This window comes from Ursus americanus, chromosome 22 (genome assembly GCF_024610735.1).
Source record: "Ursus americanus isolate L20-20 chromosome 22, mUrsAme1.1.p, whole genome shotgun sequence".
Lineage (NCBI taxonomy): Eukaryota > Metazoa > Chordata > Mammalia > Carnivora > Ursidae > Ursus > Ursus americanus.
This window is the reverse complement of record NC_142148.1, coordinates 26,869,835-26,897,762: the sequence shown is the minus strand read 5'-3', so window position 1 is coordinate 26,897,762 and position 27,928 is coordinate 26,869,835. Positions and strand designations below refer to the sequence as shown.

Sequence of the window (27,928 nt, the reverse complement as noted above, 5' to 3'; positions counted from 1 at the left end):
GCAAGGAAAGAAGGGAATCCTAGACTGCCACAGGAACAAAGGTCCAGAGGAACGAAAGTGCAGGGCAGGTGTTGAAAAAGGACAGGAAATGGCTTTTACAGAGGTTCCCCGGGATGGTGTACATGAGGAAAGCATGCAAGGAAGTCATATCAGTCTGGACTCTCCAGTCGCAAGTGAAAGAAAGAAAAAAAAGAAATTATTGATTTATATAACTGAGAAGGCCAGGTTACTGGCTTCAGGCATGGCTGGATTCAGGTGCTGACATGTTTTTTTGTTTTGGGGGGTTTTTTAAAGATTTTATTTATTTGAGAGAGAGAGAGCACAGCCAGGGAGAGGGGCAGAGGGAGAGGGAGAAGCAGGATCCCTGCAGAGCAGGGAGCCGACGCCCAGCTCGATCCCAGGACCCCAAGATCATGACCTCAACCAAAGGCAGACGCTCAACCAACTGAACCACCCAGGCGCCCCCAGGAGCTGACATGTTATTGTGAGGACCCTGTCTCTCCTTCCATCTTGACTTTGATTTTTTTTTTTTTTACTTTATTTATTTATTTGAGAGAGAGAGTGCAGGCTCCACATCTGAGTGGGGCGAGGGGCAGAGGGAGAGAGAGACACTCAAGCAGACTCCCCGCTGAGGGCAGAGCCTGACATGGAGCTCAATCCCACAACCCTAAGATCATGACGTGAGCCCAAACCAAGAGTCAGAGGCTTAACTGACTGAGCCACCCAGGTGCCCCTTGACTTTGATATTTATTTGTTTGTTTGTTTGTTTGTTTGTTTGTTTATTTATTTATGGGCATGGAGCCTAACATGGGGCTCAAACTCATGACCCTGATATTAAGACCTGAGCTGAGATCAAGAATCAGATGCTCAATTGACTAAGCCACCCAGGGGTCCTTTGACTTTGATTTCTTCATTGTTAGTTTCACTCCCAGGGAGACTCTAACCTCATGGAGGCAAAGGTGGCCCCCCATAGCTCAAAATCCATCACATTCTCTACACTGGTAAAAAAGAAAAGATTCTCAAACGCTCCCATGGCACTATCCTGGACCCTTTCCTTTCCCTCACATCTAACATTAGATTTATCCTCAAATCTTATTGGATCTACTTATAAAAGAGGCTCAGAAGCCACTCACTTCTTCCCACCTCCACTGACAACAGCCTGGTCATGCCACCCTTATCTCTCTATTTTATTTATTTTTTATTATTTTTTTTATGCAGGCTCCACACCCAGCACAGAGCCAAATGGGAGCTCAAACTCATGACCCTGAGATCATGACCTGAGCCAAAACCAAGAGTCAGTCGCTTAACTGACTGAGCCATTCAAGCGCCCCACATCTGTGTTCTTTTTTAAATTGAGGTATCATGTTCACGTAGATGAGACCACAACTGGACATGTACAACCAGATCCATGAATCTTCACACAGTGAGCACTTGATGTAACTGCCGCATAGACACAGAAGCAAGAGTGCACCCCAGAAGCTTCCCTCAAGCCCCCTCCTAGTTACTAACCCCCTTAATGGTATATCCCAGTCACCATCATCTGTTGCCTGGTTTAGCGCATCGGTTCCCAGCTGTCCCCAGCTTTCAGTCTTGCATCTCTCCATGAATTCAGTTACTTCAGTCAATTCAGAGATCCTGTAAAATGTAAGTCAAAAGATGTTTCTTCTCTTCTCAAAACCTTCCCATAGCTCCCATTTCATTTGGTATAAAAGCCAAAGTGCTTACCACAGCCTGTAAGATCTTACAAAAGCTGGCACCTCTTCCTCCTCTCACCCCCCACTCAGCATCCCCTGCTCCATCTATACTCACTTCCTTCTGTTCCTCAAACATTCTCAGGCACATACGCACAGAACTGTTGTACTTGCTGTTCCCACTGCCTAGAATCCTTTTCCTCCCCCAGCCCCCATATCGTCATGGTTCATTTCATCACCTCCTTCAATTCTGTGTTCAAATGTCCCCTTCTGACATCTGCTCCCACCCAAGATGGAGTATTGGGGGCTGGATTTACTCTCCCACTTGAAACAAACAAATAAGCAAACAGACAAACCAGGAAAAATAATATGGAATGATAGTTTTCAAGACACTGGGCATCAGGCAATAAAGGATAGTGATCTCTGACAGATGGGAAGCAAACAAGATAAGCCCTGTGATGGCCCCAGTGTATGGCCTGGGAGGAGTTTCCAGATCTTAGTGCAGGGAAGGGGAACCTAGGTGAAACCCAGAAGATTCCCTGAGTTAAAGAAATTCAGCTGAGAGTCCTGGAAGACCAAGGGGAACTGAGTTTGCAGGACAGAGTATCAGAGAGGAGAAAGCTGATGATCCCAGAAGTCTGCAGAAAGTCCCCCTGGGGTATTAGGCTAAGCCCTGGTTGGTGCTTTAGTCTGATAAAACCACTCTAGGTTGGGAAAAGAAAATGGGAGAAGACTAGAGAACAGTATCCAACAGTCACACAGGACCAAAAATAGAGCCAAATAGGAAAAAATCTTAACGCATGGGGCACTGGTTACAGTATTCAGGAAGGTCTTTTCTCAGTCTTGGTAAAGAATTAGCCTTCAACAGAGCACTGCTCTGAACCCACCCAACAAATCATACAAGCAAGACTTGAAAGCATCAAACTGTTTCCAGGTCACCTAACTGAATCTCAGAGCAAAATTCAAGAAGATATAGAAATATAAAAACATATAGCATCCAATAAAGGTAAAATTCATAGTGATTGGCATCCAAACAAAAATTATCAGGCATGCAAAGAAACAAGAAAACATGATCCATAATGAGGACAATAATGAATGAAAGGGAACTGACCCAGAACTGACACAGAACTTGTGAATGAGAACATTAAAAGAATTATTACAACTGTATTCTGTATGTTTAAAAGTTAAAGAGACACTTGTCTCTTTTAAGACATTAAAAAATCCAAGTGGAATTTCTAGAAATGAAAACTACAATGTCTGAAATGAAAAATATGCTGGGATTAATGGCTGACTAAACACAGCAGAAGAAAAGATGAATGAATTTGAAGACATAGCAAGTAGAAACTATCCAAAATGGAACACAGAGAGGGATAAAAATAATAATCATTAAAAATAAAAAAGAAGAGCATCAGGAGCTGTGGAACAACTTCAAGCAGCCTAATGTGTAACTGAAATCCCCAAAGGAAATATGTGAAAGAGAATAGCTGAGAGGTTCCAAATCTGATATAAGGTATAAACCTACAGATCCAAGGGGTTCAACAAATCACAAGCACAAGAGACAGGATGCGGGGCACCGGGGTGGCTCAGTCAGTTAAGCGTCTGCTTCAGCTCAGGTCATGATCTCAGCGTCCTGGGATAGAGCCCTGTATTGGGCTCCCTGCTCAGTGGGGAATCTGCTTCTCCCTCCTCCTGCTCTTGCTCTCTCACTCACACACTCTCTCTCTTGTGCTCTCTCTCTCCCCCTCATGTGAATAAATAAAATCTTTAAATAAAATTTTTTTAAAAATGTTTTTAAAAGAGACAGAAAGAAAATTATCCCTCATGATCAAATTGCTCAAAACCAGTGAAAAAGAGGAAAATATTTTAAAAACAGGAAAAAAGCTTGAAAATACACAGAAACAAAGATCAGGATGATGCCAGGTTTCTTGTTGGACACAAGATAGGGGAGAATATACTGGAGCAAATCTTTTAACTCAATGAAAGAAAAAATGTGTCAACGTAAAATTCTATACCCAGTTAAAATATCCTTCAAAAATGAAGGTGAAATAAAAATGTTTTCAGACATACAAAGTTGAAAGAATTCTTCACCAACAGATTTGCACTACAAGAAGTGATAAATGAAATTCCTTTAGACGGAAGAAAAATGATACCAGATGGAAATGCAGATCTATACAAATGAATAAAGAGCACCACAAATGTTAATTACGTGAGTAAATACGTAAGATTTTTCTTATTATTTTAATGTCTTTAGAAGATAATTTACTGGGTGCCTGGGTGGCTCAGTTGGTTAAACGTCTGCTTTTGGCTCAGGTCATGATCCCAGGGTCCTGGGACTGAGTCGTGCATCGGGCTCCCTGCTCAGCTGGTAGCCTGCTTCTCCTTCTCCCTCTGCCTGCCATTGTTCCCCTTGCTGGTGCTCTCTCTCTCTCTCTCTCTCTCTCTCTCTGTGTCTCACTCTTTCTCAAATACATAAATAAAATCTTTCTAAAAAGCTTTTTAAAAAAGAAGATAATTTACTGTTTCAATAACAATAATATTTTGTGAAGTTATAACATCTACATAACTAAAATATAGGACAATAAAACCAAAATCAGGAAGAAAGAAAGGGAAGTGTACTATTATAAGGTCCTTATACACACATGAAGTGATATAATATCACTTGATGATAGACTGAGGCCAGTTAGAAGTATACACTATAAATCCTCATGTAAACATTGAAATAACAAAATGAAGAATTACAGCTAATAAACCAACAAAGGAGACAAAATGGAATAATAAAAATGCTCAGTTAATCAAAAATAAGGCAGAAAAATAAGCAAAAGGAAATAAAGAGCAGTTAGGACAAGTGGAAAACAAATAGGAAGCAAATAAATAGGCTTAAATCTAACTATATCAATAATCACATTAAATGCAAATGGTCTAAACATGCCCAATTAAAAAGTAGAGATTGTCAGGTAGGATTTTTTTTAAGTTTTTTGTTTGTTTGTTTGTTTTTTATTTGACAGAGAGAGACAGCCAGCGAGAGAAAACACAAGCAGGGGGAATGGGAGAGGAAGAAGCAGGCTCCCAGCAGAGCAGGGAGCCAGATGCGGGGCTCGATCCCAGGACCCTGGGATCATGACCTGAGCCGAAGGCAGATGCTTAACGGCTGAGCCACCCAGGCACCCCAGCCAGGTTGGACTTTTTAAAAAGACCCAAATATGTGCCACCTACAAAAAACAAAACAAAAGAACAACAACAACAACAAAAACACTTTAAATATAAAGACACAAGTTAAAAGTACAGGATGAAAAAATATACCATGCTAGCACTTATCAAAGAAAACAAAGTGGCTTAGACAACAGAAACCTATTTCCTCACATTTATGGAGGCTGGAAGTCCAAGATCAAAATATCAATAGGTTTATGTCTTCTAGAATCTCTCTTTTTGGCTTGCGGATGGCTGCCTTCTCACTGTGTCCTAATGTGGTCTTTCTTTTGTGTGCACACATTCCTTGTGTCAATTTGTGTCCAAATTTCCTCTTTTTTAAAAAACATTTTGTTTGTGTGTTTGTTTATTAGCGAAGAGCACTCTTGCGCTTGCATGCACGTGCAGGGAAAGGGCAGAGAGAGAGAGAGAGAGAGAGAGAGGGAATCATAAGCAAGCTCCACGCCCAGCACAAAGCCCGATGCAGGCTGGATCTCACCAGCCTTGAGATCATGACCTGAGCCAAAATCAAGAGTCAGATGCTTAACCAACTGAGCCACCCACGTTCCCCCCAAATTTCCTCTTGTAAGGACACCAGTCAGATTGGATTAGGGCCTATCCTAAAGGCTTCCTTTTAATTTATTTACCACAATAAAGGTCCTGTCAACAAAATATAGTCCCATTCTGAGGTAATGGGGGTTAGGCCTTCAACATATGAATTCTGGGGGTACACAATTCAGCTCATAACAGGAAGGGAAGGGAGAAAGGATGGGAAAAAAACCCAAACAAACCCACAAACACACTCAGAAAAAGAAAAGCTGACTTTGAATACCTAGTCTAGAGAAAGCCAATGTTAAATCATTGTGAACTTTTGATGATCCGACCCCTAAAAGGATCGGAATATATATTAAAAAAAAAAAAAAAAAGAACACTGGGTGGCTGTTTAGTATCAAACAAAGGTTCTTTCAGAGCAAAGAATCTTACGAGGGACAGATACAAGGTCATGTTATAATGAATAAGAGGTCAACTAATCAAAAGCATGTAACATTTTAAATGTTTATGTCCCTAATGGCAGAGATTCAAAACACATGAAGCAAAAACTGATAGACTTGCAAAGAGAAAGAAATCCACAATTACAGACTGAGATTTCAAATCTCAATATCTGAAAGAACAAATAGAAAATCAGATGTCACCTTCTTAGTGTGTCCTACCTTGGCCATCAATTTTAATTGCAACCCCTCACTCCCTACCCGTCTCTCTGTACACATCACCTTCTAACAAAATATTTATTTTCATTAATTTATTTGTATAATGCCTAGAACAGTGTCTGACACTGGTTTTTTTTTTGAGAAAATTCTCCAAAAAATCTGTTGAATTAAAACATGATTGAAAGACTGTTAATCGTTGTTATTATGACTAGTATTATGTGACTTTGCATGTGGTCTTGTTTTTTAAGGATTTTATTTATTTATTTTAGAGAGAGAAAGCAAGGGAGTGCGAGCGGGGGTGGGGGGCAGAGGGGGGAGGGAGAGGGAGAGGATCTCAAGCAGATTCCCAGCACAGAGCACACCACAGGGCTCAATCTCACAACCCAGAGATCGTTTCCTGAGTGGAAACCAAGAGACGGACACTTAACTGACTGACCCACGCAGGAGCGCCGTGACTTCAGTGGTTAGAATCCAACAAAGTCAATATTGGAGCCCCAGAATCCCTAGAACATAGGGGCAGAATTCCAGAATGTTTGAGTAAGATGCATAGAATGTCAATAGTGTAGAAAATCAAAAGCCTACGTTAGAATTTGGGGATGTTTAGAGCCAGAACATCAGAACCAGGGATGAGGGTTGACAAGGGATCTAAACCCGGCTGGGGGGCTGGGGAGTGTGGTTTGGAGGGAGGTTGTTCAGAGTTGAGCAGCGTTTTTTTTTATTCTTCTCTTCTGGTTCTGAGTGTCCCCTAATAGTATCCATAAAGAGGTGGAGACCCAGCAAACTCACTCAGCTCAGCAAAGGGAAGCTATCCACCCATGGCCTCAGGGGCTGTGGGAATGAGGGGAGTGAGGGGGGTGGGGCAGGGAATGAGGCTGTATTTCTTATTTCTCCATTTTAATTCAGCTCCTGCTCACCGGGCCCCTTCTGGACAGTGGGCCCGTGAGGCCTTTCAGTCACGCAAGACTGGAGGCTGTCATTATCAGAGGGAACCACCACTTCCATCTCCACGGGAAGAAGGGGGAGAGGCCACAGCCTACTGAGGCCTGCCCGTCATCCCAGGAAATCCTGCCCCACTGCCCCAGATTGGCTAGGGGAGCTGGGTCCTAGGGAGTGGGAGATACAGTGCAGAGGGTATACATCTCTAGGCCCAGGAGTAGAGCTTTCACTGCCCTGGCCATGGGGCCTTCTGCAGGGGTCGGGATGGGAGGGGTCCAGCAAGTGGAGACCGCACACATTCTCAGCTGTTCTGCTTTGTTCTTCTCTACAGCTCTGATCACCCACTGAACCTCACCTAGTGATGCAGCTGTTGGACTCTGCCCCCAGCAAGTGTTCCCTCCGTGTTGCTGGTGGACTACGTGGAGGAGGCTGCTTCTTCAGCCCCCATGCGCAGGGGTTCTTGGAACACGGGGTCACTGCCTCTGTGAGCACTAGTGAAGACTGTGACTTGTCCCCACACACTTGGCGTGCTGGTGCCGACGCTGCCGACGCCTCCCAAGGACCACAGACACTCCCCCCACCCCCCAGCTCTGCAGAGACCACAGATTCTGAGCCCATGCCCAGGCACCACTCTACCCCTCTGCCCAGGAGAGTGATGAAACTCGCGGGCCTCTTTCCAGCACCATGTTTCACCCACCAGTTTTCAACTGTGGCCCTGTGCCCATCCAGGGAAAACCACAGAAAATACCAAGAACCAACACTGGTGAGAACTTGCTGTGTGCCCAGTGCTGCACCAACGTGCTCCGCGCCCATCATCTCCACCACCCCTGGACACAGAGTCCTGCCCTGACACTCACACAGTCTCAGGTAGTGAGTGGGGAGCATTTTTCTGAACTCCATGCTGAACCCCTTGCCATGAGCCTCTACAATAGCCTTGGATTTACCCTCCATTGAGGACCCGGGTTCTCAACATTACCGCAATCAGGCTGCCTTTTTGAGGCTGGGTCAACCGCTGGCAAAACCCCAGGAAAATGCACAAAGAGGCAGGATTTATCAGGCAAATTCCCAGGGACTCTCCCTCCCAGCCCCCCACGCCCCCCACCCAGTCCACCACCACTCCAGCCATTGAAGCCTGCAGACCCCCAAGCCAAGAACCAGGCGTTACACACCTGGGGTACAGAGTGGGTGGCAGGGTCCCCTCTTTTTCGGACACTGCTGGGAAGCTCCCTCCCCATTCCTAAGACCGCTGCTGTGCTTCGCGGCCCCCCTTCTTAATTACTAGCGCGCTGCTTAATTGGGCGGCCCCATGAGCGTGTGCGTGTGTGTGCGTATGTATGTGTGTGTGTCGGGGGCTCGGGGGCGTCACTCCTCACACATGGGGCGGCCGAGTGGAGTGGGGGTGCTGGCTCCCTGCCCAGGAGCGAGACCCCTCCCCCAGCCCCCCGGCCGCTGGAGGATTGCGCAGCTCAAACAGATGGACCGAGCCGAAGGGGCGGGGGCGCGCTGACGGGGTGCGAGACGGCAGCGCGGCGGCCGGGCCTCCCGGCGCCCTGACAAAGGCGGGGGCCGGCGGCGCGGGGCGCCTTATCAGCGCGAGCAGACCGGGCGGCCGGGCGGGCGCCCGTGGCCGCCGTGCAGGCGCACAAAGGCCCGGGGCCGCGCGGGGGGGCGGGGGGCGCGAAGATTAATTGCCCAATCAAGTTGTCGGCGCGGGGCGGGGGCGGGGCCGCGGCCCCTGGGGACGCGGGGCGGCGCATAATGAAGTGTGCAAAAAGTTAATTTGCTCCGCGACTCGCTGCTCGCCACAATCAAAGGCGGGCGACGAGGAGGGGAGGAGTGAGGAGTGTGTCCCCCGCCCCAGCATGCGATGGGGGGGGCGGGCGGGGGAGGGGGGGACCGGGCACCCCCCAGCGCAGGAGGGGAGCGGAGGTCTCCAGACGTGCTTTCGACCCCCCACTTCCGCCTGCCGCGTGTCCCCCGCAGGCCCCGTCCAGTCCCCTCTCCTGCACGCACAATGGTTGACATTTCTGGAGCGCTCGCTCTGTGCCGGGCACCGCGCCAAGCGCTTCCTGGTGTGATCTTCTTTGGTCTCACAACCTGAGGAGGTAGGGCTAGTGAGCTGAGCATCCCGTGTTGCGGGGGAGGAGCCCGGGGCACAGAGATGCTAAGGAAGTGCTCCAAGGTCACACACAGGACCCTTACAGGGCCGGAGCCCTAAGTGGACAACGTCACTGTGGAAAGTGGCAAAAACAAAATACACCGGACAATGTGGGGGATGATTTTACTCAAGCCATTGCAGTTGGGAGGGCACCGGGGATCCCAAGATCAGGATGTCCAGGCAGAGGGCAGTTGTCTTAGACTTACAGGGAGGAGCACAGGGGTTACAGGTGGGGGATTTAGAGCTGGGATTGTCTTGCAATCAGGCTCCTTGGTCAGTTGAACAGGAAATGTTTGTTTCTCCTTTCAGATGGGACAAATAGTTCGGATCTCAGCGAATCAACCATGAGACAAAGAATGGGAAGAGGCAAGTCTTCGGCTTTAACAGCAGGTTCAGGTAAAAGAAGAAAGGTCACAGGCAAACAAGGGAATCGTCCAAGTCTTAGGAGAGTCATGAGAAAGATGGACAAGAGTCTTATCTAAGTCTGATGAGGAAGGTGGTTGCTTGTGGTAAGCTATTTCTCTGAACACAGAAGAGTAGTGGGATTTCAGAAAACAAAAGATTGGAGGGATTTCTTAACCATCACTGTTTTCTAGGAACACAGCAGGGCTTGGGTAAAGTTTAACATTGTCAAAAGCTTGGCTGATAGCATAGGTTGGGGCCTGGTCCCCTGTAACAGCAGCTTTGCTGAGTGGCTTGGAGCCACTGCCCGGTGAGGAACTCATCCTCGGTGAATATAAATGCCGTTTTAGCCATTCCCCTGGGCATGCGACCTTGGACAAGTCATTTAACCTCTCCTCCATAAAATGGGAGTGATAGTATCCCACTTTATAGGATACTATTACCAGGGACAGCATAAACAGCAAGCACAAAGCAAAGCCCCTGGAACGTGATAGGAGCTCAATTCATGTTAGCTATGAGTACTAGTGTTTTCCCCAGTAGTAGTGGTGTCAGGATTTGCATTCGAGCAGCGTGTGAGTTTCAGAGACTGCAAGCTCACGGCCAGGTACACTGGCCAGATCTCCACGTATTGACCTTGTCCTCAAACTCCAAACACATCCCAAACCTGTGGCCCTGGTACCGGGGCGTCCTGAGAAGTAAAGGAAAGACCCGGCCCACCCTGGACAGCTGATCCAGTGAGGCAGGTCAGCCCTAAATGGCCAGGGGCACAGAAGACACGGTGGCCGTGAGAGCTCAAGGGAAGCACCAAACCTGGGTGTGGGGACAGTCTGGGGGTCCTGGAGGTTTTATCCCAAATGTCCACAGACTGGTTGGCACAGAGGAGCGGCGGAACCAGCCCCCAGTCTCTTCTGGCTCCTCAAATAGTGGCTTCCAGGATGGGTTCACCGCCTGGTACTGACTGGTGGCTCCTGAGTGCTGGTTCTCTGACCCACTGCCCAGGTCTGTCTCTGGGCCCAGCCAGGATCGGGGGATTAGGGAGGGAGCCTGTGAGGGTGACAGGAGCCAGGCTTGCAGGAAAGAAGAGGCAGGGTTACAACCAAACCAAGATTTATGGGTCCGGATCATAATAATGAAAGAAAGAAAGAAAAAAGGGACGCGTGTTCGGCAATGCCCAGGGACCAGGACTGCTGCCCTGTTACCAAAAATGTCGAAGCTCTCGACTCTGCAAATTAGCATAAAACATGCTGTTTTGCATCGATTTGCATGTCATTTGCATGCTAATGACTTGACGCCACAATGCACCCAGTCCCCTAAGCAGCTTCTGGTCCTTGCTTTTCTCCTAGTCCCTGCCCCTTGTCTTGCATTGAGAAAGCCAGGAAATCTGGATTCTAAGCTAGGCTGGGCGACTCACTCCCTGTGGGGCCTGGGCTAGTCCCTACCTCTCTCTGAGTCTCAGTTTCCCTGACTGTGAGCTGAAGGAGACAAACTGAGCAAGGGTTTTCAAATTATGCTCCAGTAGCCCCCTTGGGGGCTGCAGACACAGAGACGGGGGAGCAGGTGGGGCAGGCACCCCCCCTTCCATCCCTTCCGAACAGCTGGGGCTCTGAGTAAAATTTCTCTTCAGTAATGCAGAGCTTCTCTGTTAAAAACAAAGACCAAAAGTTTACAAACAAACGGACTTAGTTATCTCCAGCAAGTCTTTCTAGCACAACATTCTCTAAAGACTTGAACAGCAGTAACAATCGGAGGTAAAATATATAGCACTCAGCATGTGGCAGGCCCCGCTCCAAGCAACAGCTACACTTAATTCTATCTTGACACAACCCTGGAAATACATACTATTATTATACCCCCATTTTATAGGTGGGTAAAATGAGGCGCCAAAAGGCTGAGTAACTTAGCTACGTCTAAACAGTTCACGGTCAGACAGTCTGGCTCTAGAATTTACACGATGAGTTTAGCCAGGTCAGCTCTTCATTATACAGGTGACATTGAGGCTCAGAGAGGGAGAGAGAATTTCTAAGCAGAGCAACCAAACTGGCACTTGAACCTTGCTTGCTGCCTGAGCCCCAGGTTCTTTGCCAGGGGAAGGATGGCCAGAGAAGGGAGACCCGGGATTTCAAAGATGCTCAGGACACCTCTCTCTTGGTCTAATGGACTTGCCAGGATGAGGATTGGTTTCTTCCCTGGCCACCCCCAGAGCCTGCATCCTCCTCCTCAGCCAGCCTAGTTCCAGCTGGTAGACTTCAGGGAACAGGCTCCAGAACCAGCCAGGACGAGCCCCTAAATCAAGGCGGCCAGCAGGCTAGTGAGAGCACCAGGTGTGCCCGTCGGAGCCGGCACACAAAGCCCTGCCCGGCTGCGCAGGTGGGGGCGCCGCCGAGGGGGGCTCCGCTGCAGGGGGCTGGGGGGCCGTATCTCTGCGGAGGCGGGAGTGCCAGGCCAGCAGGTGCTTAGCCCCCACCCCTTGGGGATCTGGCTGGGAAACCCCCAGATGCAGAGCTGACTGGCCTCCCTGAGCGGGGCCCTGTAGGGGGCCAGTCATCCCTCTCTCTATTCAGTGCCCCTGGATGGCACCCTGGCCTTTCTCAAGCCCCTTCCCTCCCGCCAACCTCTCCCTCTGATCTGCCCCCTCCCACCCTGCTCCAACCACCCAGGCCTTCTCTCAGCTCCTCCCACTCCCCAAGCTCTGTCCTGCCTCTGCACCTTGGCGTGTGCTGTTCCCTCTACCTGGAACACCCTGCTTGGCCCCTTCATGCCCTTCGGGCCTCAGCTCAGGAGCCACTTTCTCGGAGGGGCCCTCACCTGATCACCCCAGCTAAAGTTAACTCCCACCGCCCCCTACTCCTCCCTCCCTGGCACTTAGCCTTGTTTTCTTCTCAGCCATTATTACAATCTGAATCTATCTGGTTTATTCATGGGCCTCCTCAGGTAGTGCCCGTCTCCACTGCTAGACTCTCACTCCAGGAGAGTCAGGACTGTGTCTGTCTTACAGAAATATAGTTCTCAATACATATTTGTGAAAGGAATGAAAAAAGAGGGAAAACAGTAGCTGCCGCTGATTTGTTTGGTGAGTGTAGGTCTCCCCCTCCCCCACCCCGCCCCAGACCCGCAGCTCCACAGGAGACAGGGATTTATGTCCCTTTTCTTCATGGCTGTGATCCCAGAAGCTAGCACAGTGCCTGGTACACAGTAGGTGCTCGATAAATATCCATTGCATGAATGAGCCAAGTGTGCAGAAGACCTTGGTCCCTTCCCAGCAAGCCACTGATGGGGTGTAGGACTCTGGGCAAGTTCCTTCCCTCCAGGGATTTCGGTTGCCCCATCTGAAAGCTGGACTCTGGAATCCCTGCCACGGTCACCAGGACTGCAGAGGGTTGGGTGCGCCCCCCCCCTCACTCCCCAGGGGAGGCATAGCGGGCAGATACCAGGAGGCAAGGGACAGGCAAACCCGGATTCTGATCGAGACATGGCTACCAGGTGGCTTTGTGACCTTGGGAAAGTCACCGTCCGTCTCTGAGCCTCCATTTCCTCATAGGCAAAAGGGGCACGGTCGCTGTGAGGACAACATGGGACAACGGAAGGAAAAGTGTTGTGCCAACTATAAAGTGCCATATGCCTGAGCAAGTCACTTCCCATCAGCCAGGCCACAAGGCAGCCTGGTCGCTACGTGGCTCCACCCAGCACAGGCTCTGTTTGCTTATCTGTACACGGGGCTCCCAATAGTACTGGCCTCCGCCAGGGCCGCTGTGAGGATTAAAATGAGAAAATGCCTGTATGGACCCGGCACATAGTAGGGGTTTTAGAACCACAGCCCTACTAACTGCCTCTGTAGCTAATCCTGTCCGGGTATTTGGATTTCCCAAATACTCAGGGCACAAGGGAGACCCAGGGTGAGGGTGGGGGTGCACATGGTTGGAGTTCAGTGTTGGGGGCAGGCCCAGGAGGATGAGGTGGGCCAGGGTGAGCTCAGGCAGCCAGCCCTGGGAACTGAATGGAGATGTAACCTCTGTGGCAGGAGCAGAGGGAGTTACAGAATGATTTTACACAGCAAAGTAAAATGATCTGATCTGAGTTTCAAAACACTCCCTCTGGCTGCCAGGTTGCCACGCATGGCTGGTAGTTGGTTTCCCACACTCACTACCTCCTTTTCCGTCAGTCTTAGAGCCCCTAGATATAGCCAGGCACGTGGGCCCCCAGACCAGAGACCACAGTTCCTAGCCTCTCGCAGTTAGGTGTGGCCATGTGTCTCCATTCCACCCAGAAGGAGGTAAGGAAACTACCACCTACAATTTCTGGGAGAGGTCTCTGAGGAGAGGGAGTACATTCTTTGCCTCTTCTTCCTTCCCTTTAGCTGGAATGTGGACATGGTAGCTGGAGAATATGCAGCCATTTTGGACCAAGGTGTTGAAGGTGGTAGAACAACAAGATAGAAGGAGCCTGGGTCTCTGAGGATTGAGGAGCCATCTTGTCAGCCTAGGGCTGCCTGCCTCCAGACTCTTCATAAGAAAGAGAAACCAGTGTTTGTCTCCTTTAAGTCACTCTTCTTTTGGGCTCTCTGCCACGCACGGCCAACTCCAAAACAAAGGGGTCCAGTGAGCACAGGTGATCTTGGAGCTGTGTGGTCTACCTTGAGGTGTATGGGGCAGAGGGCTCTGCTGATCTACTTCCTGCTCACACTAGCCCTGAAGCTGCTGGCCCAGGCTGCCCAGTTCAGCCCCACTGAGGGCACAGCCCAGCTCAGCCCCACTGGCTGGCATCCCCGGCTAGACTCGGCTCTGACAGGTGCAGAGCTCCCGGGGGCCTGAGACCAGGGATCTCACTGCTGTCCTCGCAGCTTTGAGGGGCAGGGCAGAGAGGACAAGGACAAATGGCAGGATGGCACTGTCTGTCCTTGTGGGCCACCTCCAGCCCCTTGTCACCTACCCTCTACATGACACCCAAGAGAGCTTCTTAGTGTCCTCTCCTGATCCCAAAAATTCTACTTTGGTGCCTTCCCGTGGCCCCCCAGGACCTTCGAGATGATGCCCAGTCACCTCTCTGGCCCACCGGGTTTTGTAGGATGTGGCCCGATTCTGCAGCACAGAGCTGCAAGTCAGAGTCAAGCACAAATCCCAGCTCTGCCTCTTCCGAGCTCTGTGACTTCGGGCAACTTGCTGGAGCATTTTGGGTCTTACTTCCCTTATCTCCGAAAGGGAGATGATTTGACAGCTGCTTCCTACTGTTGTGGAACTTCAGTGAGTCAGTGTGGCGGTTCCAGGCATCCACTGCTGCGTAACGAACCACCCCAAACACAGTGTTGTAGTCAAGCTCCTTGTGCTCACGGATTCTGAGGGCTCAGGAATCCAGACAGAGCACTTTGGAGATGGTTTCCTTCTGTTCTACAGTATCTGGGATCTCAGCTGGAGAGAGCTGATGTTTGGGAGCCAGAATCATCTAGAAGTGTCTTCCCAGAATCATCCAGAGGTGTCTTCCCAGACATGTCTGGCAATCAAGACTAGTTCCCCTGAAGCTATTGGCCAGAACACCTCAGTATGGCCTCTCCTTGGGTCCTGGACTTCCTCACAGCATGGCGGCTGGATTCCAAGACTGAGTGTCCCCTGAGACCCAAGCAGAAGTGACATGGCCACTTCCAATCTGTCCTCAGAAGTCGTACAGTGTTACTTCTGCCACATTTTTTCCTGGAAACAATCACAGGAAGAACATAGACCCCACTTCTTGATGAGAGGAGTATCAAGGAATTTGGAACAGTGATTTCAAACGGCTTACACAATGCCTGCCTCATCATAAGCACCCAGTAAATGTTATAATAACATCAGGGTCTGGTGCTATATGTGTTGAAACAGTCGTATCAGGTGATGCTAGGCATAAAGGGGTTAATGCAGGAGGCACCATGAGAGGTCTCTGGAACCTGACAGCCCCACTAGGCCAGAACGGGCGCTGAAAGATAGAGCTTGGATAATACGAGCTAACATGTCTTGGGTGCTTACTAGATGTCAGGCACTGAGCCAAGCACTCTCCATGCATGATCTTATGTAATGCACAAAGCAATCCAAGGGGTAGTTCCTATCATTATGCGCATTTATTGATGAAGAATCAGAGGCTCAGAGAGGCAAAGGGTCTTGCCCAAGGCCGCACAGCTAGGAAGAGGCCCCAGCAGGATTTGAACTCAGGCAGCATGTTGTCAGAGCTGGTCCTCCCTTCCCGAGACGAAGCTGGGCAACAGCCAGCCTGCCAGGTGGGACAGGCCGTCCTGACTGTTTGGTGACAGACAGGGAGGGCTTGTGCTGCTGGACGGAGAGCCAGGACCAGGAGGCTTGTCAGCTGTAAGCCCACAGTCACAGGCTGGGGGAATGGGGCCAAGACCTCCGTCTGGAGGGATGGAGGAGGGAGGGAGTGAAGAGAACCCAAAGAACAAGGCAGAGCCCCCCTCCAGAGGCAGCAAAGAACGAAGGGCTGGAGATAAAGCCCCAGTCACTGGAGCTGAGCCCCAGAATCACGTGGGGCCTTGACCTCTGCTCCTTGGAGCCCCCACCAGTCCAACACTGGTCCCCCACCTGGAGCAGAGCTCCACCGACTACTGGAGGTCAGGAGGCCTCAGCTGCAGAGGAGGAGCAGGAAGGTGGGGAGGGGAACACCACTCAATGCGACAGCCAGGAAAGGTCACAGAGGGGACTGCCAACAGCGCTGGGTCTGTAATGGCAACCAGCACACCTGCAGGGGCTCCAGACGGCTCTGCCTGGCGCCCTCTGGCCTTGACTTTTCTTCTCTTCTTGACTACTCCCTATCCCTCCCTTCTCTCCTTATTTCCATCCACCCCCCACTTCCATTTCTTCCTTCTTTCCTTCTATCCCTTCTTCTGTTCCTTTCTTTCATACTTCTCTCCCTTCCTCCCTCTTTCCTATTTCCTTCCTTCTCTCCTTGCCTACACTCCTTACCCATTATGAGATCGCCCAGGGAGAAGCTCCCGCAAAGGCAGGGAGAAACCTGGGCTTGACCTAGTCATGACCATGGACTTCACCATAAAATGAAACATGACTCCTAAGCCATCACGAAACCAGTCCTATCAGTGCCACGGGTCTGTGATGATCTCCCTTGTCTCTCCCAAAATCAGATGAGGGATGTCAACTCCTCCCCTCCCCAAAGTCAGGGGGGTTGTCTGCCAGCGCACCTGAGTGTCCTGAGTATTACCAGGATGTGGCTTCCAGGGGCACCGGATCATGAGCCTGTTCACCTTGGGCTAACTGCAAGGCCCTCTGAGCCTTGGGTTTCTTGGCTGAAGCAACCTCATGGGTTGAGAAGAGGGTAAGACGGACACCACCCACTTGCACTCAGTCATGGGAGTGCTTCCGCCCTGCCCGGTGCCTTGCTGGCACGGGCCTCTGACCTTTCTCCCAGGCCCGTGGGGCAGAGCCAACTCCCAGCTGATGTTGGCAAGTGGCTGGGAGGGTGGACCGGCAGGCTGTCAGGGCCGGCCTTGTGCCCAGAGAACCTTCTGTGCCACTGTTCCTCGGCCAGGCAGGCCCACCCACCGGCCACTTCCCGTGCCCCTGGCAGGACAGGGCTGTAGGCCCCTCCCCTCTTGCATCTCGCTCAGCTGACCACAGTGGCCACCCTCCACCCTCCCAGGCCCTGGAACCAGAAGTCTCCAATATAAATGCAAATTCACCGCAGTCCCCAGTCTCAGGCTCGAAGCTCCAGCAGGTGCTGCAGGCTGGGGACAGGAGCTGACACTGGCCCAGAGGAGATAAGGCCCTTCTGGGCCACCCCCACCCCTGGCCCTGCCTACTCCGCAGCCTGTCAGCTCCACAAACACCCCTGGGAGCCCAGCTTTTCCTCTCTACTGCCCCATAAGGCTTGTGATGAGCATGCAAAGCCCCCCCCCCCTTTCTGCCATCAAGGAGGACCACTGCCGTGCTCAAATCGTGACCATGTTCCAGCCTCCTGCCCTCTCAGGAAGCAGGCTGGAGAAAGCATAGGTGACACGGGGGCTAATTTCTACCACCATCCTCCACCCGACTGGGGGCCACCACTAGCCCATAGCATTCCTTTATGTGAGTTAGAAATAGGCAGCCTTTCTTCCTGGTGAAAGGCAGCCCCTCCACAGGGTTCTAGCAGCCTCTCAGTCCCCAGCGGGGCACCCCTGAGCCCAGCACAACCCGCATGGCCACAAGCCACAGCTCTTAGCTAGACCCATCTCCTCTTTGGGACATGGTTTCCCCTCTGGCCAGGAGAATCACCTAGGGAGACCTCCAAGTGTTGCACAGATCCACTTGGGTTGAGCCCCCGGAACTGGACAGTGCAGCCCCTTGGGTAAGAGCTCTTCTGGCTCCAATATCCTCTCATCCTCCCATTCCTAGGTTCTAGACATTCTGACCCATAAGCCACAACTTCAAGAATGCTTAACAAGGGAGCAAGGCATCTCTCTGGTAGAGCATTCTATGATCCTCCCAGCTATGAGACCAAAGTTGGGGTAGGCTTTGGGTCATGAGCAGGGCTCTCAAATGCCCCAGGATTCAAATCCAGTACATTCTGGCTCCAGCTCTAACGTCGCCTCCTCAGAGAAGCCTCCGCCAATCGTCTCATACGGGGCAGAACCTTCCCTACCTCCACAGACTATATCATGCTGCCTGGTGGTTTTCTTCACGGCATTTATCATTATGTGAAATTGTCTCATTCACTTATGCCTTCCGTGGTTATTTTGGCTCCCCTCTCCCTTATTAGAATTCAAGTTTCTACAAGAGCAGGCCCCGCGTATCAATAACTCCTTCCTCGACACTATCTGGGGGGGATCATGACGGATCCCCTGACATAGGGTTAGTGTAAGGTGTTCATCGAGACAGCCCAAGGTGCTTAGCGAGAGCCAGCAAACAGTAAGCGCTCAATAAACGCTAATGGCTATTGTTAGTGTTATCATGAGAGGGCTGTGGGTGTCCTGGTCCCAGAATTTCCAAGTCCTGACACACCCTCCCACAAATCCCAAACCCAGCACTGGGGCCAAGTCACCCTCGCCCATGTACTCACCCCATGACCACAGGCAAACGGCTGCTTCTCTCTATTGCTCAGTTTCCCGGTGCACAGTGATGTTGCACTGCAGGGACCTCTCAAGGTTGCTGTGTCTAGTGACATCAAGAGGGAAACGTGCTTTTTAGTCCTAAATATGATTTCAATACTATGAAAAACTCTGCAGGCCCCTCCAGATTCCCCAGCCTCTGAATGTGACAGCCACATCCTCCAGAGCCCCCCAGCACCCTCTGCCTAGAATCCCAAGGCCCCGATCTCCCCGACCCCACCCACCCATGTCTTAGGCTTCTTCGAAGTTCCATTAAGGCAGAGTTTCTCGAAGTTTGGACCTTCCCAGCCCCCACTGGCATTCTGTCTGTATTTCATACAATTTCTTAACATTTTTTCTTTAAATTGCCTCATGAAAAAAATAAAAACAATTCATGCTCATGGGAAACTATCCATTAATAAAAATCAGCATCAATTATTATAAAAAGAGGATATACGTTGATAATCGCTAAAATAAATGCTCAAGTTTTAGAAGTCTGATACCCCCAGCAAGATGGAAGTCCTGATCTAAGGTCTTCAAGTTCACAAGGTGAGAGTTCTCTGGGGGACTTTTTTTTTTTAATTCCTTTGTTCAGCGGACAAACGTTTCCTGAGAACCTTACGTGCCCAGCCCAGATCGCAGCAGCTTTAGGAGACAGCCTGTCCAGCCCCCAACACACAAAGGGGGCAGCAACTTGCACCCTTCGAAATACAATTAAGTAGCAGAGAATCATCACCCAGAGAATCATCACCCACGCTGGCCTCACTGGGGCATTTCCTGGCTCTTTTCTCTCAACACCACCTAACAAAGGTGTCTTACCTGCGGAGGTGTGGGAAGGAAGAGAGTGAGTCAAGTCTGTATTTGCCAGGGTGACCATGTCCAAGCCTGCCATCGCAATCAACATGCCCGCTAACTACTCCCGCTCAAAATGCAGTCTCCTGGACCCCCTACCCAGTGCCATCCGTTCCCCTACTTTGCTGATTTTACACTCTTGGGATGGGCAGTTTAACACAGTGGCATCTCGTTTTCGGGAAAGGAATCAAAAGTGAGACTTCTGGCAAATTTGATAAAGTGTATCCTGTAACTGGACGGGCAATTTCTATCCTAGGACTTTATCTAGAAGAAATCGTCGTGAATGTGGACCACAACTGCAGGATGCTCTTGGCAGCATTGTGGATAAGGGCGAAAAGTGGCAAACAAAGTGAATGTTCATCAATAGGGGATTCAGTAAATAGATAGGATGGTCCATGTGATGGGAAACTACGCAACCATTTACCGATGATGCTGTACAAATGTTCATGCTATATTATTAAGTAGAAAAATAGCTACAAAATAGAATGCACAGTATGTCCCTTTTTAAATATATATACATATGCATTGTAGAAAGATTGGGACGGATTCGGGCTGGAGAGGATTTTTTTTTTTTTTAAAGATTTTATTTATTTATTCGACAGAGATAGAGACAGCCAGCGAGAGAGGGAACACAAGCAGGGGGAGTGGGAGAGGAAGAAGCAGGCTCATAGCAGAGGAGCCTGATGTGGGGCTCGGTCCCATAACGCCGGGATCACGCCCTGAGCCTAAGGCAGACGCTTAACGACTGCGCCACCCAGGCGCCCCTGGAGAGGATTTCTTAAACAAGAAACAAAAAGTCCAAACCATAAAGGCAAATATTAATACATTCATCTGCGTTAGGATGAATACTCTGTTCAAAATTCACAATAAAAAAAGTGAAACAATAAGCCACAAGCTGGGAAAAGTCTGTAACAGTCTGATGGACAAAGATTAGTATCCAAAATATATAAAGAGCTCCTACAAATCAGTAAGACAAAGACAATCAAAAAGAAAAACAGGCTAAAGATTTGAACAGATATAAAGAATAGAAAACATAACAGCCAATAAACACAAAGATATTCAACGTCTTAGTAACCAGCGAAATCCTGACAAAGAGTTCGTTTTGTGTCCACGAGATTGGCAAAACTTACAAAGTGGGACAAATCCAAATTCGATCACTTATGGGGAACGAGGATTCCCTGGCACTGGTGACAGGGGGTCAATTTGTACACGCAGTTTGAAGAACAGCTTAGCATTATTTTGCACTTACTCTGCAGCTCAGTAATCCCATTCCTGGTGACGTTCTAGAGAAACCTGTATGTGTGCACAGGGGATGTGGGTAACAAGGCTCAAACTGGCCGGACTAAGCCCTTCCCCTCCGCCCCCTGCCCTTGGGCGCCTGATAAATTCTTCTTCCTTCTGCCCTGTCTTCTGACTTTCTGTGGTCAACATGCTTGCCCTAGGGCTGGGGCTTTAACTCTCCCACACTGCTCGGCGCTGTGACCCAGCCCTGTTGGCCAGTCACTGTGCAAGCCAGATCCCATGCTCACCAGCTGAGGGGAAGCAGCAGGATGAGCTAGAATATAGTGACTGTCCTGGGGACCAGGGAGAGGCCAAGAGCTCTCAGGGTGTTAGGAAAACAGGTGGCAGGGTGACAATTCATCCAAATAATAGACTCTTCTGCTGCAGTACAAAGAACGGGCAGCTCCATAGGAGCCCATTGGAAGCATCCAAGATACATCGCCAAGGGGAAGAAAGCAGGCAGAGCAGCTACCGTTTTGAAAAGGGGGAAGTAAGGTGCGTCTGTACTTGATCACGTGTATGTGCATAAAATGCTTCTGAGAACAGCAACTTGGCCTTGGGGGAGGGGAAGGGGTGGTTGGGGTCAAGTGTGGGGAGAGGCTTCACTGCATCCCCTTTTGTACATTTTTATTTTGTACATTGCACATGATCCTACAGAAAACAAATAGAGTAAAAAATGGAAACAAGTTGCAGTCACAGGAAATACAACACATATGTACCAATTACGAGAGTTGAATTAGTTACCGATCATCAGGTGACGTAATGGTACTTCTGGACGATTAAATCGATTGCTCGCACTTCAGTGAAGTTTTTTTTTCCTTTTAAAAAAATTTTCCAGCCACGTTTTTTTAGTTTCAGACTTTTCCATGGACCCTTGAAGAGCCTGTGGCTTCTTGCATTGTGCCTGCTGGGCAAAATGTACAGAGTAGATCCACTCATCACCCACGCCCAGCAGCCCACGGTTCCCCAAGGGCTACCTGTAGCTACACACTCCTTTGACTTATATCATCTATCGGGTTCTACCCTGGGGTTGCTCTTTAGGTTGAGTGAGTCCTAGGGGAATTGGCATGACTGTCCCCTTACACAGAAGCCAAAATGCACAAGGTCACTTTCTAGACCTCAGTTTCTCATCGGGCCACATGGTGTATACGTGTCTCTCCACCTAAGCTATTCTGCTCTGTCCTACCTGTCACCCCCTTGCTCACTCTTCTCCAGCCACACTGATTCCTTGTTCTTCAAACCCCCCATTGTGGTCAGTAGAATTCCAAGATGTCCCCCAAGATTTCCAGCTCTCCTCCCCACCCCCTGCAGGTGTCTAGTCCAGCAGAGTGCCTTGGACTGTGGTTGTGACGGCATTTACTCCCGTGATCAGGTCATGATACACAGCACAGGTAGTCAGACCAGTGACTTACAGAACTGTGAGCTAGACTGGTATTGATTTCAGCCACGAAGTTTATGGTAATTTGTTACAGGATAATAGAAATTAATACACACACCAGGCTGGTTCCACTCTGGCCTTCTGTCCGATGGGTCCCTCAGTCTGGAAGGCTCTCCCCACAAATCTCCACAGGGCTCAATCCCTCCCTTCCCCCAGGTCTCTGTTCAAACATCCCCTCCCCGACAGTCTGGCCTGATCACACCATCTAGAGAAGAACTGTCCCCTCATTCGCTATTCCTCCCTCCTGCTTTATTTTTCTGCATGTCACTTATCACTACCTGACATTATATGGCTTCAGTGTCATCTGAATAAGTTTTTTTTAACTTTTTAATTTGAAATAATTTAAAACTTATAGAACAGTCGCAAACATTGTACAAAGAATTCCTGCATATCCTTCATCCAGAACCCCCAAATGTTGACTTTTTTGTTTTTCTTTTATTAGAGAGGGAGAGCGAGGGGTTAGTGGGGAGGGAGACAGAGAATCTTAAGCAGGCTCCACGCCCAGCACAGAACCCAACGCAGGGCTTGATCTCACGACCTTGAGATCATGACCTGAGCCGAAATCAAGAGTCAGATGCTTAACCGACTGAGCCACCCAGGAGCCCCCCAAATAGTGACATTTAAACGCGTTTGCTTTATCATTCTGTCTTTGTATAGAGAGATTTTTTTTTTCCTGAACTGTCTGAGAGTAAGCTGTTGACCCGATTCCACCACTGCCCCCAAATACTTTTAGTCTGTAGTTCCTACAGACAAAGGCATCGTCCTGCACACGCACAGCAAAATCGTCAAGATCGGGACACTGACACCGACACATTACTACCGTGGGATCTTCAGATCCCAGTCAAATACTATCAATTGTCCCAGTAATAACATCTTTTACAAAAAGCTGAAGATTCATCCAGAAATACTCACTGTATTTAGTCGTCTTATCTCTTCCGCCTCCTTTCATCTAGAACAGTCCCTCAGTTTCCCTTTCCCTGCCATTATCTTGACACTCACCAAGACTGCAGGCCAGTTATCTCCTAGAAGGTTCCTGAGTTGCAGTTTATCCAACGCTTCTCCTGGTCATATTTAGGCTTCGTATCTTTGACGGGAACACCGCCGAAGTGACGGGGGCTCCTCTCTGCGTCTCACCTGGAGGCATACGCTAGTTTGTCCCTTCACAGGCCATGGCGCTTTGATCCCTGATTAAGATACTCTCTGCCCTGTTTCTCACCAGAAAGTTCCTCTCCTTCTCTCTGTAATGAATACATTATCTTGTGCGGAGATATTTGAAGACGATGTAAATACCTGATTCCCAACAAATTTTCCCGGAGTTTTCATTTTCGCACCCAGCAATGATTCTGCCAGAGTCAATTATACCCTAATATTTCCATCCTTCCTTCTGCTTTTGTTATTAGACTTTCTACTGTGAGAAAGAGCTCTTCACGCGTGTGTATGTATGTATGTATGTATGTAGATGGTATCCGTGGAGAGCCACAGAGGCCTGTTTTTAGTCAATGGGTTATTATCTGCTATTGTCATTATTTATTATGATGCTCAAATTGTCCTAGATTTGGCCAGCCGCTCCTATGCTCTTCTGACATGTTCCCAGCATTACTTGAGCCCTTCTACTCACTTTCTAGCACCAGGAGATGTTTCGGGGTCACTGTCTACCTTCCAGGCCCCAGCCCTCAAATCAGCCTTCTTTCCAGGGAGCCCTGGTTTCTTGCAGTGGAGAATGCCATCCTAACACACCAAGATCTGGGTGCTGGGAGCGCTCCTTGCTACATGGGGTGTGAGTGCTCCTGGGCTCTCTTTGCAGACAGAGCTGGGAAATACACGGACTGCAGGATGCCCCCCACGCACACATGCACACATGTGACCCTCTGCTGATCGGTCTATATGTGTCCAAAGCCATGAGTTTACCCTGATCCCTCGAACGTCATTCCAGCGCCATAGGGGTCCCCGTAGCCTTTGCTGTTTCCATGTTTGTAATTCCCTTCTCCGACAGTGAGAAACCGAGCTCTCGTTTTCTCAATATATTACTTATGTGTTCAGTCCCCCATCCCACGGAGCCATGGCCTCACTCAGCTGCCTTCCCTGCTTGGCCCCACCCCCAACCCTTCACCTCCAACAAATACTGGGACATGGAAGGAGGAAGGGGGTAAGAGGAAGCTGAATTTGTTTTGAACTAGTAATACATTCACTTGGTATAAAATAAAAACCAGAGAAAAGTATACAACGAAGAGTCTCCCTGCCTGCCCTGGCTCTCATTCCAATCTTACTTCTTTCCATAGGACCCAAGTGTTATTGGTGTGTTATATATACAGGCTAATATAAAGCTATTTTTCAGTTCTCCTCTTTTGCACAAGATATTCCTCGTCTTCCTTTTCCTTGTCAATACTTCTTGGAGGGGCGCCTGGGTGGCTCAGTCATTAAGTGTCTGCCTTCAGCTCAGGGAGTGATCCCGGGGTCCTGGGATCGAGCCCTGCGTTGGGCTCCCTGCTCCGCTGGGACCCTGCTTCTCCCTCTCCCACTCCCCCTGCTTGTGTTCCCTCTCTCACTGGCTGTCTTTCTCTCTGTCAAATAAACAAATAAAATTAAAAAAAAAAAAAAACTTCTTGGAGAGCTTTCTGTATTCACACATAACGAGCGGTCTCATCCTTTTTGTGGCTGTGTAATATTCTTCTGGCCACTCCATTTATTGAATCAGTTTGCCAATAACAGACCTTTGGACCGCATCTAAGATTTGGTTAGGCCAAACAAGACTGTAGTAAGGAAACTTGAATGCATTCATTTCACATGTGTCTAAACACATCTGTAAAATAAATGTCCAAGAGTGGGATCATTGATGTGATCTTACATGTTTATGTTTAGCGCTTTAAGGTCTGTCTCCCCTCTTAGAAGAGGAAAGGGACTCTGTTCCGGTCACAGCTGTTTTCCCAGCACCAGGAGGCACTCGAATACGGTAGGCACCCAAGAAATATGTGTTCAATAAATGAATGAATGACCAATGCCCTCGGATTCTGCAGCTGTCTCTAGAATGTGTGGAGCACTCGCCGTGTGGCATCCTTGTGCCCATCCTCCAAACTTCCCTGTGATGGAGGGACAGCTCTGACAGCCCCACTTTACAGATGAGAGTTCAGAGGCCCAGAGAGGGAGCACGGCTAAGCTGATGTCACACAGCTAGTCAACAGCCAAGCCACAGTTCCTTCCCAGTGAGCCAGACTCTGGAGCCACTAACAACCTTCCTGATGGCTCTCAGTATGTCTCTTCTCTCCCCACACATAGCTCAGTCGCCCAGTCCCACATGAATGCCTCGTCTTGCCTCACGTGCTTCCCTGGACCTATCTACTTCTTCTCAGCCTCATCCCCAGTCAAAGGCGTCTGCTCCCTACCCTCAGCCAACACAGGACAGGACCGAGGAGAGGAGCTGTCATTTCCATACAGCTGTCCCTGGGAGCCAGCCCTGCCTGAGCCCCCCCATTTTCCCTGAAAAGGCTGAATTGTCTTGGCCATTTGGGGGGCACCCTCGGCACAGGCCGGGCTGCCTGGGCAGGGCCTGGCTGGGCTATTATCCTACATTATCTCACTCCTCTGCTCCTGAAAAGAGCCAGTGACTGCTCGCCCCCCTCAGCCCTCCCCTGTTCGCTCCTGTCTTTTACACTTAATTACCTCACTCATTACCCCGCAGCCTGCAGAGGCCGGACCACAACTGGGGCGTGAGTAATCCCCGCATCACACACCCAGCCAGCCGGCCAGCAAGGAGCAAATTGCTCACACAGCCCATAAATAAAGGAACAGGGCCCACTCAGGCCTTCAGAGCAGAAGGACTTCGTGGCTGCTGCCGTGAGGGGCAGGCATTGGCCCCAGCTTCCCAGTTGGCCTTTGCCAGCCCTGGTGAGATGGTCTCCACCTCCCCCACCCCAGACGGTGACCTTGAACTTCCCCAGGCCACTGAAGACACAGCTCAGTGCCTCTGACAGATGAGACAGCAGGGGCCCACACCCCTTCCTCACCACAGCCAGGAAACTGTCCAAGCCCCGCTTCCAAGCTTCCTATGGGATGTGACCCCTCCAGCCATGCCTCACCACCTCCACCCCCAGCCGTGAATACTCTGTAGGTCCCCCGTGTCCTCCTTCTCCCCCAGCTCCTTTGCACATGCTACCCCTCCTGCTTCCCGAACACTCTTCCTGAGCACCCAAGGGCCTCCTTAATTCCTACTTTCTTGAAAGGTCACCTCCTCTGGAGAGCCTTCCCTGATTCCTCTGGGCTAGGTTAGGGACCTCATGGACTTCTCCCGTCGAAGCATCAAGCCATGACATTGTCATTGTCTTTTTGCTTGTGTCTTGGACGGAAGGACTGAGTCTTCTCCATCTTTTTATCTAGTGCCCAGCTCAGGTCCTGACACATGACTGGGCCAACTACTAGGCACTACGTAAACATGAGTGAGTGATTGAGTGAATGAGCGAGTGAAGGAATAAGTGAATGAATGAGGTGACGAATGGTGAGCTGCACATGCTGAACAAAGGGGCTGGGCCCCTGGCCCTGTGGTGTGGCCTCCTCCTTCCAACGCCACAGGCTCCTGCTGTCCAGGGCCTCTGAGCGCATCAGGATGGGTGAGCCAGGACCTCTCTGGGGCTGAAATGTCCTTCGCTCAGACTTCTTCCCTCAGATCACCTTGGAAAATACCAGCTTCTCCCCTCTGGCATGAGCTAGTCCAGGCTTGGCCCAGAAGGAACCTGCACAACCTCTTCTCCATCAGTTTAGAAGCTGCGGCCGATTCACCGCGTCCTACATCACCCCGGGGAGCCTGGCACAGGAGCTGGCTGTGTGGTAGACTTCTCCTGTCTGCAGGACTTCACCTCCTCCTCCAGCTTCCCTCCCAGATCCAGGATAAGGGAGGGAACCTGGGAAGGTGGCAGGGAGGGAGTTCCCAAAACCTGAGTGGCCAGTGTTCCTGGAACCCTTTGATACCTGGTAAATTCTATGGACCCTTTCTCGGAATAATGTCTTTAAATTAATAAAATAAAACACATAGTATTACAAAGGAAACCAATTACATTGAAACAGTTATCAAAATATGAAAAATAAGTTTGCATTACAGTAATTTATGTATTTCTTTATTACACATTATAACACAAGATCTAGCAAATAACTATTGTAATTTCCAAGCCATGATGAGTGTAAATGATATTTCAAGATATCTGGAACATCTGTAGGGTGATAAGAAAATATCTATGGTTTCTATTAGTGACAGAGTCACTGGTCCTGCTAATACCACTGCATTCATCCCTGAAGGAATGGTAAGTTTCAGATAAAGGCTGGTGGAATTAAAGACGTAATACTTCTCCTATCCAAGCTCATGACAGAATTCAGAATTCCTATCCAAGCTCCTGAATTCTTTCTATGGAGCCCAGGTTAGGAGCAACCGTGACAGAGAATGACAAGTATGTCAGGCGCATGCTAGCACTTCCCCTCCTGCATCCTGGCAGACATCCTTAATCAATTTCATCAGTCTTTCCCACTAAAGCCAAGCTCAGTTCCAGAATCTATTGCAACACCAGACTCCAGATAACTGCTACCAACCAAAGTGGCCACTTGAGCTGTCATCAACCGGTCATTCCTTGGGGGGGGGGGGGGCAGTGCTCTTGGAAGCAGGAGACGGAGGGAGAAGGGGTAGTGACAGGAGGGTTAGCAACCACTCAGGGAGGGGGCTTGATGGCAGCCACGTAGTGGTTC

General features: G+C 49.7%; 1 long non-coding RNA gene across 1 annotated transcript in view; it reads right to left on the bottom strand.

The window, feature by feature from the left end:
- Positions 1–291: 291 nt before the first annotated feature.
- Positions 292–27,928, bottom strand: part of LOC123798841 (uncharacterized) — a 60,986-nt gene continuing 33,349 nt past the window's right edge. The window contains exons 3-4 of the long non-coding RNA XR_006781419.2: positions 18,606–18,700; positions 292–1,635 (exon numbers count right to left, since the gene is read on the bottom strand). This is a non-coding gene — a long non-coding RNA (uncharacterized LOC123798841). The remainder of the gene's footprint in view (positions 1,636–18,605; positions 18,701–27,928) is intronic.